At 39.5% G+C, this 15,757-nt stretch overlaps 1 long non-coding RNA gene across 1 annotated transcript in view; it reads left to right on the top strand.

Moving 5' to 3' along the window:
• The first annotated feature begins 462 nt into the window (after window positions 1-462).
• LOC116915238 overlaps window positions 463-15,757 on the top strand; it is a 31,030-nt gene continuing 15,735 nt past the window's right edge. The window contains exon 1 of the long non-coding RNA XR_004389856.1: window positions 463-609. This is a non-coding gene — a long non-coding RNA (uncharacterized LOC116915238). The remainder of the gene's footprint in view (window positions 610-15,757) is intronic.

Genomic DNA, 15,757 nt, shown 5'->3' with positions numbered 1-15,757 from the left:
CCAAGCTAGCAGAAAACAAAAACAACTCTCAGAGATTTTGACCAAATGATAAAGGAGAGTTTAAGGTGTGGAGAGATGGTGGGCGAGCTTGGGCCACAGGCTCTGTCTTCCCTTGGCTCTGCTCTATATGGTCTTGAGAATCTTGGCCTTGCCGCATGCCATCTTGTCTGGGTGGTAGGGCCTCACTTATTTGAAAGATGCCTTTCGGGACAAATCATGTAATAGTTTGTCACCATTGCCATGGTTGGTGGTAGTGTTTTTTGTGAAGTTTTTGTTTTTTGTTTTGAACTCCAGATTATTGGATTTTTGTTTTAGTTTATTTTTGTCAGAGGAAAAATAAATTAACATCCATCTCACAGGCTTGCTCGGCTGTTTAGTTCCAAAGTCCTGTTCAGTTTTTGTTTCTTGTCTTGCTTCTGTTTTGGCTTGCTTTCTTCATGATAATGCTGGACGTGGAGCTGAGAATCATTTACTCCAAGCAAGCGCTGTAACTGAAGCCCGAGCCCAGCCCTCCGTACCACCACAGACTTCCGAAGCTGGGAAAGCTTTAGAAGCTGGGAGTTTTCTGATTCTCTCATCATTATGTTTCTCCTCAGTCTTTAGATAGAGGTAAGTGTGGGTTTGGAGAAAAACAAAGGAAAGCATGTAATGGACAACTATTCTGAATTATGCAAAGTAGCTCTTACTCAGGGTCAACTAAATTATATCAACTTGCCCTTTAGTTTACTCTTATTTTGCAAAAGGAGAAAAAAGAAGGAAAACTAAATAGGACTGTGTGATTTGGGAAGCCAAATTGATAATCTGATATAAAAGTTGCTCTGTTAAATATAAATTATTAAGTGTAGATTTTTTTCCCTAGGATATTGTATTCATTTTTTGATATTGCCTAGAATATTGGATAAAAATCAATTTTGTAAGTATATAAATATGTCATAAATAAATACTTTGACTTATTTCTCACAAAAAAGAAAGAAAAATGCCAAAGCAATATCAGGTATAGTGATGAGTTTATAGGTTATAGACAGGTACGCGAATTCAACACAACAAAGGTTATGGAAGCATTTTAACAATTTTAAGACAATAACAAGCATAAGGTAGCAGCGATGTCATGATGTCAGGTGGAGAAATGGAGAACCAAAGTAGTTCTTTGATTGCAGTGGGAGGCATGTAACTTTCAAAACTTTCGCGAAGTAATTACTGAAGAGAGAGGAAGTAGGAATGGGAGTCTCTGTATAGGTAAAGAATCCAGAGCTTCACTATAAGAGACATAGACCAAGCAACCCTGGCTTGTTATAGAGGGGAGTCCTATCAATGTTACAAAGGAAAGTCCATCAAATTTGTATTGCTGCATAATATTCTGGAGTATTTTGACTTCATCCTAGGGCCAGCATTTGCTGTGTTCCATGGCTACTGCAGGTAGAGAATGTTAAAAAGCCTGCCAGAGTTCAAATGGAACAAAATACAAGAGGGAAAGCTGAAGAAAAATGGAAAGTTGTACTAAGTCCCAGAATAGACAGTATTTCTAGGTGGGCAGAAGAGGAGCCAACCTCTTCAAAACTCACATTGTAACTTGATTGTCATTATGGTAATCCCTGCGGGCGGGGTCATTAAGGGTGATTGTGCCATTTATTTAGAAGGGTCCATGTGTTTTAAGAGTATGTTCTCCCCTTTCATGTGAGATAGATTGTTTATAAATCAAAGCTGTTGCTCATAATACACTTTTACATCTTCTTACCTGCTTTTCTGCTTCCTGCTGTGAGGTGAAGCAGTGTGAGGACTCTCTCTTTCTAGAAGTGAAGAAATATTGAAGCCATGGTCGTGGCTTTCATAGCATCCCAAGTCATGGTCTAGCCAAAACCTCTATACTTCATTGGTCATAGTCTTGGGTATTCTGTTAACACCAATAGAAATGGGTATAAGACAAGATTTCAAATTCCTTACTTAATGACACCTTAGAATTAACTTTTGATTTCTGTGAATTCCTAAGCTGGATTTTTCTCTTCTATTTATTTTTCCTTCTTTCCATCTTTACTTTTGGCATTTTCTTTTTATCACAGTACATATCTTTGTGTTTCTTCTTTTGCTTGCCAATATAGTGCCAAAATCCTTTCAATCAAGCCTTTATATTATCCCAGGGTATTCGTGTAACCTATAGCCAAGGCTTACTAGCCTCTATTCACCTAGTATCATCCCTCTCTTGTTGCGGCCACTCTAGTGTCACTGCTGTCCTTAGTGATGATGTGTCACAAAAGCCAATTTTACTTCTAAGTACTAGAAACTTTGGAGTTCTAGATATGTAGCAAGAATTAGATATCTGGAAGGGGTTAATAATAGTCTTCTCATCTTATTTGTGAACTAAAGTAAGATGATCGAGGCCAAAGGCACACATTTGGTTATTTAAATTACTTAGCAAAGCCTGCGTTGGAAAGTGCCTCTTCAGAATGTAACAAAGCTTGATTCCTGGAAAGCCAGCCCTATAGTCCCCAAATGAAACCATGATACTCAGAAGTCCCTACCTCATGAAGCAAAAGGGTCACAACATGTGATTATACTAGCAGCCCAAGGATGTTTTGGGAATCCAAGAGAGTTCTCCAAGAGTCAAATAATAGGAAGACTGAAGCAAAGATTTGATTAACAAAAATAATCTTTACTAGATAGTAACTAACTCAGCTATCACATTTTTCTTTGAAAAGTTTAAATTGAGATACCTAATCTCAGGCTCCAGAAATAGAGAGGAGACACAATATCACAATTGTAAGGTACTCTATATACTCCTGCCATCCCCCAAATCAGAAGAATCAGGTGTTCCAGGACAGACTGTTTCTACAAACACACAAACAAATCAATGAACTAGACCTTTGAGCAGAGATAATCAAATCCTTGACTTGGGGAATGTCAAGTCTAAGTCACCAAGCTCTAGTTTTTCACATGTACAGTGATGTTTCAACTCTGGTATAATAATACTCTCTTTACTTTGTATATTTAAAGCAACCACACCAAATAAGGCCTGTAAAGTACCACCTGGGTCTTGTCATTTGAGAAACCCTGACTTTAGTTAGATTCCAGTATCAGTAGAAGAGAGTGGCTCACCTTCGCCCTCATGAATGAACAGCAAGATTAGGAGGTTGGCAAATAGGTTGTCCTAGAAAGGAGTCCCTTGTTTCCTTTTTGATATTTGGAAATAAGGTTCACAGAGGAAAGTAACTACTTCTGCTGGACTGAATGCCAAGTAAGACCTGGCTAAATGCTGCCCTAGCTGCAGTATGCAGACAAAACTCACACCAGTACAAGGAAAACAGAAAGATTCCCTGAGAATCCTGGGAAAGGGATGGCTAAGGAATTTTTCCTTAGCTGAGGATGCCAAAATCTTTGCATATCTACCCAGGTGAAGTGAACAGTAGGCCCAGGGCTACCTAAGATACAAACTCTGAACCGTCTCTTGTTGGGAACGCCTTGACAAGCAGCCAGAAAGCATCCCTTCTGTGCCCCTCCTCGTCCCCACAAAGGACAAAGTACAGGCTGTTGCTTCAGGTGAGTACTGTTCTGGGAAAACAAGGAAAGCAAACAAATACTGCTGTGTGGTTGACTGGTTCCCAGGCTCCATTTCAAAGGCAGTCCCCTATGGCATTGTTTGCTCCTGTTTTTCCCAGCATAGGTGTTTGGTATCGACCAGACCTATTCTGAGACCTCCAAGTAAAGAAGCATTTTTTACAACGTGAAGCAGAGAATGTCCTTTTTTTTTTTTTTTTTAAAGTTCTACCACATGTAAGAGTCCCCGGTTGTGCTAGTATCAAGACACTGAGGGTGAGAAAAATTCACATTTTAATGGCTTTTCTGAGGTAACTTAGGGGCAATTTTGTCCTTGATTCGAGCATAGCAGCCTTTATGGGGCAACAGTTCTCTTTCCACAGTGAGAATATGGAAGGAAAAGGCTAGATTATTAGGGAATTGCTTATTAGACTTAAGAAAATAAAATGAATTTTAGAGCAAATAAATATTACACTATTATACTGTCTGGCATCATTAACAGGCATGCTGGAATTCTCAAAACTTCTCCTCACTTTTTCTCGATCATGAGCATGGTCAGTTGGTCAGAAGGGCCTCTCTTCCAGCTTGGGTGACTAGCAAATTAAGTTAGCTTACTCCATTGTGAAGGAAAGAAGAAAATATGCCTTTAAATGTGAGGTAGAAAACTGAAGGTAGAAAATTTGAACATGGGTAAAAAACACATTAAGAAATAAAATTCAAAGGATACCTTCCAAGATGGGAAAGAGCATGGAAGGAATCATGCTCTGAGATTTGGCCCAGACTGGATTGGGCATCATAAGCTCAGCCTGGGTGTTCATGAAGGAGAACTTCTCCTGCCTTGCCTCCATTGTTGTAACTATTACTTCACATTAGGAAGCATAGCTCAGAAATCATAGCCAGAAAGATTAGAGCAAGATACAGAGCACAATACACATCTTCACCACCCAGAGGTATTTGACTTTTTAACAGAACAAACACTGGTATAACCTGAGATCTTAAACAGGCCCTATAGGAAAAGTCAACTCCATAAGCATTGGTACCTGTCTGATGATTAGCTAACCATAGATGTGCAACCCATGGATTCTGCAATGGCATCACTAGAAAAAGTTCCTATTTAAAAAATATAATCCATTAAATATAGTAAAATTCTTTCTTCTGTTTAATAGTTCCTTCTCTTAAGTAACCCAACATACTTTATAAGACCTAAGCAATAGTATGCAAGTTAGCCTCAGAAATGTATCAGCAGCTTAGCAGAGCAGAACAGTATTTGATATATGACTAGGAACAACCACTAGGACAAGACTTCTCTTTATATGAACAGGATTTGTATTTTACCTGTGCATTCAGCATGGAAATTCTTCATCTTCTGTTGCTAGCAATAAGTGATTCCCAACCACAAAGGAATATGTCGGTAATTTTATGGCCAGCCATAGAGTAGCTTGGATGGAAGCCTCTGACCTGGGTGTATTCTGATAACTTTTTCCTGGAGTGAATTGCAACCTAGGAAGAAGAAGGCAATCATCTGGATCATGGGTGCAGTCATAGTGTTTGTAACACGTGTCTTCTATACCTGTGGCCCACAGGGGACTCTGGATTTAAAGAATTCAAGGAAAATCAACAGAGCATATGTCTAGAGTGTTTGTGATATGCTGGGCTTTATCTCAAGAAACTTCTGAGGATGTTTTTTATAATAGCATCTTTCAGGCATCAAACCAAAGGTTAGGAAGTATTTCTGATGTTTTCGTATCTACATGTAATGGCTGGATACCCTACAGGTTACTTCCTACCATGCCAAGTACCATAAGAGAGGTAAAATTAAAAGAATGGGTTTTTGTTGTTGTTGTTGTTTTTGCAAAGTCACATACTTTAATTTTTCCCCCCTACGAGTTTGCTAAGAAAAGTTGCCAAAAGGCCCATGGAAGAAAAGGAATAACCTATCCTTTCTCCTTCACATAGCTAAGAGTACAAATGAAACATTCTAAATCCCATATACAATTATGGCAGGTGGTGGTCCTGTTCCAAAATATATCTAAAAATGTCCTCTGAATGTGTGTGTGCTAATTTAGATACTACATGTGAATTTAAAAGTGCAGATACATATAAGTTAGTATAATTTGTTTAAAGAAAAGTGGAATAATAACAACTAATATATTTATATGTATTCAATGTATTGTTTGAAGATTTCAAAAGCCTTGGCAATTTTAGCTGTTCTATCAATAGCCAAAGGTTCAAATGGCTAGCTACAAGCTTGCCTTCCACTTTTCTTTGCCTCTTCATTAACACACACACACACACACACACACACACACTCACACACACACACTCACACACACATACACAGTCAAAGAAAAATTAATTCCTATAAATATCAGAGAGAACTTATAATTCTATTGCCTATTTTTAAAACTAATTCTTAAAATTTATAATTTTAAATTTAAACTGATTCATAATTATTTATTCATATATATGAAGTCTTTGTCAGCAGAGAGTTATGCATACCACATGAGTACTGTGTCTATGGAACTCAGAAGAGGGAGCTGAAATTTTTGGACATGCAGTTACAAATAGTTGTCAGCTGTTTTGTGGCTGTAGAAAATCAAACCAGGTCCTTTGCAAGAACAGCCAATGTTCTTAGTCATAGAGTTATCTTTCTAGCCCCTCACTGGTTAATTGATATACCAGTGTTAAATCATTTGTATTTTTGCTGTTAAATACATATTAAGATCTTTAATAATAAGTCTTTGCTGTTTGCATGTGTAATTTTGTCCATTTAGAACAAACTTTAGAACTATTTCCCCAAATTCCAATAACAAAAGAAAAGTGGTCATGTCAGAATTTAAGCATGTATCAAAGCATCAAATCTATAAAGTTTCTACTTAACTGCTTATTGAGTTTTGTGGCTTACTTTAATTAGAATTCCTGGAATGTTCCATCACCAAGTACAACCTCTGACAAAGATGCTTCTGATTGCGATAAGAAAGCAGCCATCTATTTTTGCTTAGGTCTCTGTGTTGGAGTCTGTCCAGTGCATTTTCAACATCCATTGAGATAATTGTATGGTTTTCTCATTATTTTCTTATGTGATCTCTCACTCCAGTTAAATTAAACTGTTTGCTCATTTCAAAAATTTATGCCTTGTATAAATCACTCTCTTTTTACTGCATAGCATCCTGCATCAGGCAGGATTTCTGTGGGAAAATGAAAGAAATACCAAAGTGCAACCTCTGAAACAAGAGGAAAAACCACAGGCCATTTCATTGAGAAACTTAGCAGCATCGGTCCAGGTCTCCAGTGGCTATCACAGGACACAGTTCTGCTCTGCTTCCTTCTGAAAACTTGCCATTTGTCCCTATAGAAGACATTCTCCCTGATCATCTCTGACATCCTGCTGGCACCAGACTTCATCCTGGGTCAACTTCTATGTGGTCAGCATATGCTAGCACACATGATCTCTGCATCTCTGTTAGAGTTGCTCTTGTAGACCACGGCACGTGTTTCTCAGAAGATCAGGGTTCAGCTGTTGATCCTAGCATGCACGTGAGGACGATAGGGTCAGGTGGAAGTTACACTGCTTCCAGGTCTTCTGACGTCACTGACAGTGTAGACTCTGACTGTCTATGGAGCACTGATTTTCTATCATAGATGATTGGGTGCAGCCCTCCTTTTCTTTCTGAGCCGTGACAATCCCCCAGAGAACTCCTTTCTTCTGCCACTATTTCTCCACCTCCACCATTTCTCATGGTGGTCCCTCTTTCTTAATCAAATTCCAAACAGGTAGTAAGTTGAGAGTGAAGAGCCTTACAGCTCAAAGCAATATCATATGAATTGATAGGATTCTCTGTCTGAGACATGCTCTTTAAAGTGTAACCATCCTGGAAGGAGCGACAGGTGTCTAAGGAGACATAGAGCTTCCCCTTTACTATTGGAATATTAAAGCAACAGTGTCTAGGGAAGTAAAGATTCCCCAGGAACCCACCATGGCTCCACCCAGAGCTGGAATTTGTTACCCATTTCACATAGTTTTACTTGTTAAAACAAACTGAAGACCAAAAATTTTTTTAAAAAATTTAAATTAAAAAAATAAAATAAGGAGAGAGAGAGAGAGAGAGAGAGAGAGAGAGAGAGAGAGAGAGAGAGAGAGAGAGAGAGAGAATAAAAAGCTGGACCATTTCTTGACAGAAATGCAGACTTCTTGCCTTCTATTAATGTAAACATGTATTATGACCACTCCCCCCCCAATAGGTTTGGGTAGTCATCTTTCCAGTGTGACCACATTAAATACACATGTTTTCTGTACTTTTCACTTTTCTGTCTTTCTTTAGTTTGTCTATTAGGATAGGTGGCCAAGCTGAGGCATTTTAGAGGGCCACTCCAATATTAATTTCATAGAGTCATGGCCAGCAGAGATCCATCTTTGTATGTCTGCCACAGAGAAGTTGATTGACCCTGGATGAAGCCTGGTGCCATGTGTCTGTTGGAATCATTTCATTCTCTGGGCTTTTTCTTACCTTTCCCATTTCAGCCCCCATCAGCTGTTTTTTTTTTTTTTTTTTTTTTTTGCCTGTCTGGTGAAGCAGATAAAGGACATTTGGATTTGGTTTGGACTCTCACAAAATTTCTTGTTCATCATTTGTGAAGGTTAAGGTAGGGGGCCCATGTCCATTTTGCCACAGGGCTGCAGCTCTGGGAGACAGGATGAGGGAAGTTTGATTGTGCTTACCCCACTCTGCTGTCTGACAGGTGTCTGGCTATAGGAAGCCACAGGACACTACTCCCGAAGTGGAGAAGCACAGTCTGAGGTACAGGACACAGCCAGAGCTGGCTCAGGGGTCCCCGAGCCTGCGAGGAGGTTGGGGCTGACAGATTCTCAGGTTCTTGGGCGTCCAGGTGTGGCTGAGATGCTGCAAAAGAGCTGAGAATGGAGTGGGGCTGGTGGGGCTGGATCTAGCCTGGCACCAACGGGGAAAGGAGGTGAGGGTGCTCCTGCTGTTCCCATGGGGATAGTTTTTGGCTGGATGGCAGGGTGGGCTTAAGCTTGGTGGCTGGGAGCACAGGGAGGCCTTCTTCTGTAGTTGAAGGCCTTCTCTCTGGCTCCCCACGGCAGATCCTGATAAAAGAGGCAGCCCATGGTTTCAAGGTGTTTATTGTCATGGTGGAAAGTGGATGAGTAAAGCCATACCCAACTTCTCAGATGAACTTGAGATTAACTTTGGCAGTGAGGGGTGTCTGGGAAGGAAAGTTCGTTTGGCTAAGCCTCCAGGCCTTTAGGTACCTCATTATAATCGAGAGCTGTTTTGAGCCTACATGACCCGTGGTCACATGCTCTACCTGTGAAGGGGCTTGGGGCATTGCCCTTACGTGTCTGATGGTCACAAATCTATGGAGGGCTATGGGCTAGTGACTGGCCTGGTTCCCTAGGAGTCAGGTGAAGTGCCTACCATCCCTCAGCAGGGATTCAAATCTCCTCAATCGGGAGCCAGGGTCTTGCCCTGTCCCACACATTTGTCTACCTTAGGCTTTACAGTTCTTTTGGTTTAGAGGCTTCTTTGAGTTTTAGAATTCTTTTTGAAACATTTCAGCAACTGTCATTCAGTGAGCAGCTTTGTTTAAGAATCATCAGAGCCCTTTTGGTTCTGCTAAGCTGTGCTGATGATCTCAGCAGGCATTTTAGGTTGAGAAGCTCTTTGTAGCAAATCTAATCCTGTTGAACTGTTTGGCCACTCACCATGTGTCAGAGAAGAGTGTAATGTGTTGGTCTTTTAGGATTCTGTGGAAGCTGTCAGGGTTCTATGGGATTATGGGTTGTTGATATCACTATTGTGATTGCGTAGACATTAAAATATTAAGTCTGTCTATAACAGTGCCCTCTAGGGGGAACTGCACTGAGGAGACCTTTTGTTAACTTATATTCTTCAAAGTAGCACAGGAGGTCAGTGATCCGCCATGATGATGGCTGGAAAGCTAGTGCAAACCTCTGGCCACTTCCTTGTTTTATTGTGCTTTTGAACTTACTGATCTTTGACACTCCTATTCTTGGCATGAGGAGCTGACAGTGTGTGTGAATGTATGAGTGTGTCTGGGTGGGGGGGAGTAACTTTTAGACTCCATTAATATACAAGAGGTATTGTTTCTGTGTCTTTTTTGCTCTAAAGAAAAAAGCAGGTAAGAGAAGATATAGGGATGTTATGGTTAATAGTAACAATTGAGATTAAAACCAAAGTCATGCAGGCTTACCCGAACCTGACCAGACCTGACTGCTGAGCTTCCTTTCCGGACAAATGTTTTGGCTCTGGAACTTACAAATATTAATTCTGTAAACTAGGCTTTAAAGAAAGAAAAGAAGGGAAATAAAACAGCAAAAGCTTGTTAAATGATTTAGGAGTGATACTTGATCATCTAAATCAAGTATTTTAAAGGACAAGCATCTCAAAGACTGACCTGAAAGTACAGTTTATTAAACAACATTCATTGTAGACATAAGACAAAAGTTTTCTTAAATGACAAAGTTTTGAGTTTCCTATAAATTTTGATCATTTTCAACCAAAAGAAGTTTGAGAAAAATTTAAATTATATTTATCTTTAGTCGTCAACTATAACAGAAAATGAAGACCCAAATGTGATTTTGTTAATGCTCAAAAATTTCTAAACTAGGAGTGGCAAGATGGCTCAGTGAGTATGGATGCCAACAAGGCCAGAACCTGAATTCGATCCCAAGGGTCCACATGATGTAAATATTAGTCAAACCCTTAACACTGCACTCAAAGCAATATCTCAGACTATAAAAACATACTTAATATTTCTCATCTAAACAGTATATCCATAAATAAATACTTAACTATTTTCTTTAATGATTTGCTATTGTTGGTATTATTGTATACAACTTCATAAGTGTTGTCTGTTAACATTATGTAGACTCATCACTTCTGACATAAGAACTGGAGTCAAGACATTATGGAGAAATGGCTCTCAGACATGGTTCTTGACAAAGGTTGTCATTTACACTTAGCTTCTACTTACATTTAGGTTATGACATTTGCATCAAAACAAAGAGTGTGACAATGTAAGCATGCTGGCGGGAATGAAAATATTTTAAGAGACACTTGTGCCCCCTCTCCGAGGCTATTGAGACTATTGAAACAGTCTCTAAGGAATTAAAATTTCTCAAAGAATATTATGCTAGGAAAAGGCAAGGGCTAAAACATTACAACAATCAGAGAAGGTACTGATCTCCCAAAAAGAGACTTCATACAGTTCCCAAGATGTGTCTGGCCACCCTCAAAGACAGACTGAAATAAAAATTAAGAATTAGGGATGGAATAATGCCTTGACCAGGATTGTTGACTTCTGCACACTCCTTCAATTTAATCCTATCAAGACCCCAGAGATGGACTTGCAAAGATAACTTGTCCTCTTCACTCTTCTTTCTGACATGACATTCTTGTGTCTTTTCTCTTCTCCCTGCCACTCTCTTTAATTGGCTTGGGGAGGATAAGAACCTGAACCCAGCTTGTTAATGCTGCTGTGGCCCAGGCTTGTTTCCTAATACAACAGATAACAAAAGGGCCTCTTTTGTGTTCAGTCATTCCCTTTAGGGCATCTCTGACGATTGTAAATGAAACCCACCCAAGGGTGACTGGAACCATTTTCAGCCACCTGTAGAATAAGGAAAGTAAATCAGTGGTAATGATGTTAGAGCCTCTTGCAGAAGTTTTGTAAAAATTAAGGACTAGGGTACATCCAGCCAGGAGCAGTTTTGATAGGTAAGTAAGCAAAACAGCTCAATAGACCAAGAGAAGAAGGCCATGTATATAGTGAGGCTGAAATCACCCTTTGAAGGGACTGAGTTTGTCATGGGCAACTGTGACTCCCCAGGAAGGGCTTCCCAGTGAAATGTGGATGGTGAGAAAGTCAGACTTTTGTGGCTTTCGGTGGGGTTGAGGCTACCCATTCAGAAGCAGTTTGATGCCTAGAGGCTGTGAATAAGGAACAAGGGCAGGGCAGTGAGATTTACCCAGGCATGTTTGTCATGGTTTCCAGCAGAGTTTGGCTGCTCAGGCTAAAACTGCCTCAGTCTGGTGCTTTTCAAATTAACTCATGTAAGAACCAGAAGGACCTTTTCTTCCTTGTTTGCCTTGCACTGAAATCAGGAGAGGGATTTAGTGGCTTCCACAATCAAGGAAACCAGCAAATATTCTGAACTCACTCGGTTCTCTTCATCTTTTGCCTGCCTTCCTTTCCTGAATCCTAGTAACCCCTCCAAAGATCATCTCACCCGCAGCAAGAACATAGGCTGGCAGGTCCTATGTACTTACCAAATTTGGTCCTTTGTCTTCCCAATAGTGAAAGTACAGAGTAAAGGACAGTGAGCATCCTCTCCACCATGCTTTGTCACTTTAAAAGGAGAGCTAATACTAATTCCATAGTGTTTTGAAACTGTCTTTCTGTTTTACAACTGTACATTATCCTTTCCTACAGAAGAGAAGAATAAAATGTAATTTTTCTTCATTAGTAAAAAATAAGTGATCTTTTAAACTAGAACAGCATGCATTTAAAAAAGACAATTCTGCATTTTATTATCAACTTGACTGATTAATTGTCACCCCTCACATTTGTTGATGAATAGATAACATAATTGTTATTTAATTCTTTGGGTAAGAGGTAGTAGGAGACTATCCATGCCATTGTATTTCTTATGGGCTACCCTTCTGCCCACCTGCAAACTGCTATCTCTGCCTATCAATAATTATGAATCGAGTATGTGCAGATGCTTGAATCTCATATGAATATGATGAATCATTGTTCATTCCTCCTCTCTCATCATTCTCTCCCTCTCTCTTGTGTAACATGATCATAATGTCTGAGATGTGTTTGTTAATTAGATTCCCACAGGTACTTTGAGGTATCAGGTGCCATTGGCAAAAAAAATTTCAGATGATGTGAAAATGGACAGTGGATTTCCTCTACTTCAGTTAGGAAGGCTCCAAGACGCAGTATTAAAAACATTGAAAGATTGTGTTTGATTAACAATATATAGAGTCTCTTTTTAAAATCAATAAATTTATGTTCTGTTTCCATTGAGGCAACTATATTAGTACAATTCCAAGTGGAGAACACTAGGATTCACAGCTATCAGAGCATAGCTCTCAAGGATAACAAACAAATTTTGGATGCTTCACTTCTTAAAACAGGGAACAAAATTATTCATAGAAGGGGATATGGAGGCAAAGTCTGCAGCAGAGACTGAAAGAACGGGCATTCAGAGCCTGCCCCACATGTGGCCCGTATATATACAGTCACCAAAACTAGATAAGATGGATGAAGCTAAGAAGTGCATGCTGACAGGAGCCTGATATAGCTGTCTCCTGAGAGGCACAGCCAGAGCAAGTCAAATACAGAGGTGAATGCTGGCAGCAAACCATTGAACTGACAATGGAACCCCCATTGGAGGAATTAGAGAAAGGCTTGAAAGAGCTGAAGGAGCTTGCAACCCCATAAGAACAATAATGCCAACCAACCAGAGCTCCCAGGGACTAAACTACTACCCAAAGACCCATGGCTCTAGCTGCATATGTAGCCCAGGATGGGCACCAATGGAAGCAGAAGCCCTTGGTCCTACCAAGGGTGGATGCCCAGTGTAAGGGAATGTTAGAGGGCAGGAAGGGGTGGATCGGGAGGGAACACCCTTATAGAAGGGGAAGGGATAGGGGGCTTATGGACAGAAAACCAGGAAAGGGAATAACATTTGAAATGTAAATAAAAAATCCAATAAAAAAGAAGGAAATAACAAAAAGCTAAGAAAGGCGAAGAAAATGCCATATATATATATATATATATATATATATATATATATAGTCTAATATCATTCTTATCACTGTAGTGATGAGAAAAATTGCAATAAGACTAAGCAGACATTTTACAATGTTAAAATAAACAGTACCTTCAGTACCTTCCAACCCCCCGACCTCGACACAAAAAAAATCTCAGATGTGCCTTTTTTTTTAAATCTTACTTGACAATACAGTATTATTATAATATGCAAAAGGTCATTTTAGCAATGCAAACTTGGTCCAGTTAGTCCAAGTTATCCTGTGGATCAGTGGTACCCAGAAGGCACATGGATTCCCAGCCTGCGACTTAGCAGACTCCATGGTTATCAGGTATAAATTAAAAGATACACAGAAAGGAGCAGAGAGAGCTTATACAGATTTTTCAAATATGGAACAAAGTAGCTGGTTGTATTTCCTTCTTAGAGTTGTTAACTTACCTGGAGCTGGCAGCAGGAAAGACCGTGTGTTATGATGTTTTACTGTTACGAGACGTGTGTTGAAGGTTTGTGCATCTGTGTGCCATGAACAGTTTGCAAGTGGTTTGTTTTGCTATGACAGCATTACAGAGTAAATTACTGCTAACGGATTATTTACAGGCAGTGGTTGGCCCTGAGGGCTTCTCTTCCTCGTCTAGGTGATGGACTCATGGATATGAAATTTCCTGTCTGTACTGTTGTCCCATGAAACTGCTTGATTCTAGTAAATGCAGGGCTTGGCAGTCCTTGATGAAGTATATTTATGAGTTAGGTCCAAATGAATCCCAAACATATGGCTAAAATTTCCCTTGGAATATCTAAATTAAAGGTGGAAAACATTTCAAAAAATGTGCTGGGGCCTTGCGACTCCTCAGGCCAACATTAAAGTTAGAGTGATTTTCTCCGAATCAGAACTCCAAACTTACCTGTACTGTATCATACTTGAAGGTCACCATTTTGACTTTCATGGTTTCTGTACCCCTAGGAAGGTCACCTTGAATTCTAGAAGTGGACCCACTCAACCTTAGGCAGCCACAGATCAAGTTACACTTTATGTGTAACACCCTCATTGTCTCCTCCAAGTTCCTGCCTTCTCCAAGCCTCAAGCACAATTAGTGCCAAATGCATAGGAATAAATGAGACCTAGGAAGCCGTCCAAACAGAAGCCTTTCTCAGGCAGAACAAGCATGACATTGGCTTTCACTCCCACAATGCAGAGCCATAATGGATTTATTGACATAATTTCTAAAAGGAAAAACAAACATGGAAAACTATCTGTCACTACAGTGTCTTCATTTTACAGATAAACAAATCTGCAATGATCATATGATCTTGACATTATTTTTGTACATACTATGTTGACATTCTCAGAGAAATGATTTCAAAGTGACTCCTGAAGTTGTACATTCTTCTTTATTTCTATCCTCTTCCTTCTTTAGGTAAGGTATATATCTTTTAAAGCCTCTTAAAAAGTTATGGATGTGAATAAGATCACTTTCTAAATCACCGTACATTTTCTGACTTGGCTAGAAAGAAAATCTTTCCTTAGACTCACAGTGACTGTAGTAGTTTCCCTTCTCCCTCCCAAAAGTGTTACAGCAATTTTCCCTTTAACTTTGACCTTAGTATTTAAATGAATCTCAGACCTCCATACCATGGAGTTAAAATTTGGGGACTGGTATCTGGTAACAGACTGTGTATATCACTGAAGAGACTAGTTGTGTCCCCACCAGTAAGAGTGGTTTTCTTCCACCCAGTGCTTCCTGCATTCAGTCTGCCATGTCACCACTAGCTAATATTTTTGGGGTCTGATCATGCATATACTTATGAGAATTCAAACCTATTACAGGTCACTGGAGTCAAAATGTTCTTTCTCGTTAATGCTTTGATTAAGGACTGCAAATGGCACAGGATGATGAACCAGTGTCATTGTAACAATCCTGAGGCTATAAACTGTTTCCTCTCACTTAAATGAGCTGGGAACATTTTTACTTAGTGGAGTTTTCAATACAGTCCCAAAGGACATTGACTTTCCTTCTTTTATAATGGCATATATCACACAAAAATATCTTTCTTCATCCAGAAAATTTTCACCAGACTTGGTGGGTTGTCACATGGCTATAATCCTAGCATTGATGGTAGAGGCAGCAAGACTGAGTTCGAGGCCAACCTCAGCTCACAGTGAGATTTTGTTTCAGAAACAAAAACAAACTAGAGAGAAGGCAGAGCTTCTGAGAGACTGAAAGAACTCCAGCCAAATCAAACTCACTTGTCCAGCATTATGAACTGGCATTCTTTACTTTTTTGTTGTTGGTTTAGTTTTTTTAAACTCTAATCTTGACACTTTAAAGCCTTTGTAATTCTACAAACATGAGTTTGGATAAGCATGTTTTCAATAGACTGAAAATGGAAAAAAATTAAAAATTG

This window comes from Rattus rattus, chromosome 14 (genome assembly GCF_011064425.1).
Source record: "Rattus rattus isolate New Zealand chromosome 14, Rrattus_CSIRO_v1, whole genome shotgun sequence".
NCBI lineage: Eukaryota > Metazoa > Chordata > Mammalia > Rodentia > Muridae > Rattus > Rattus rattus.
The sequence above is the reverse complement of the archived record's forward strand: the minus strand, read 5'-3'. Positions and strand labels throughout refer to the sequence as shown.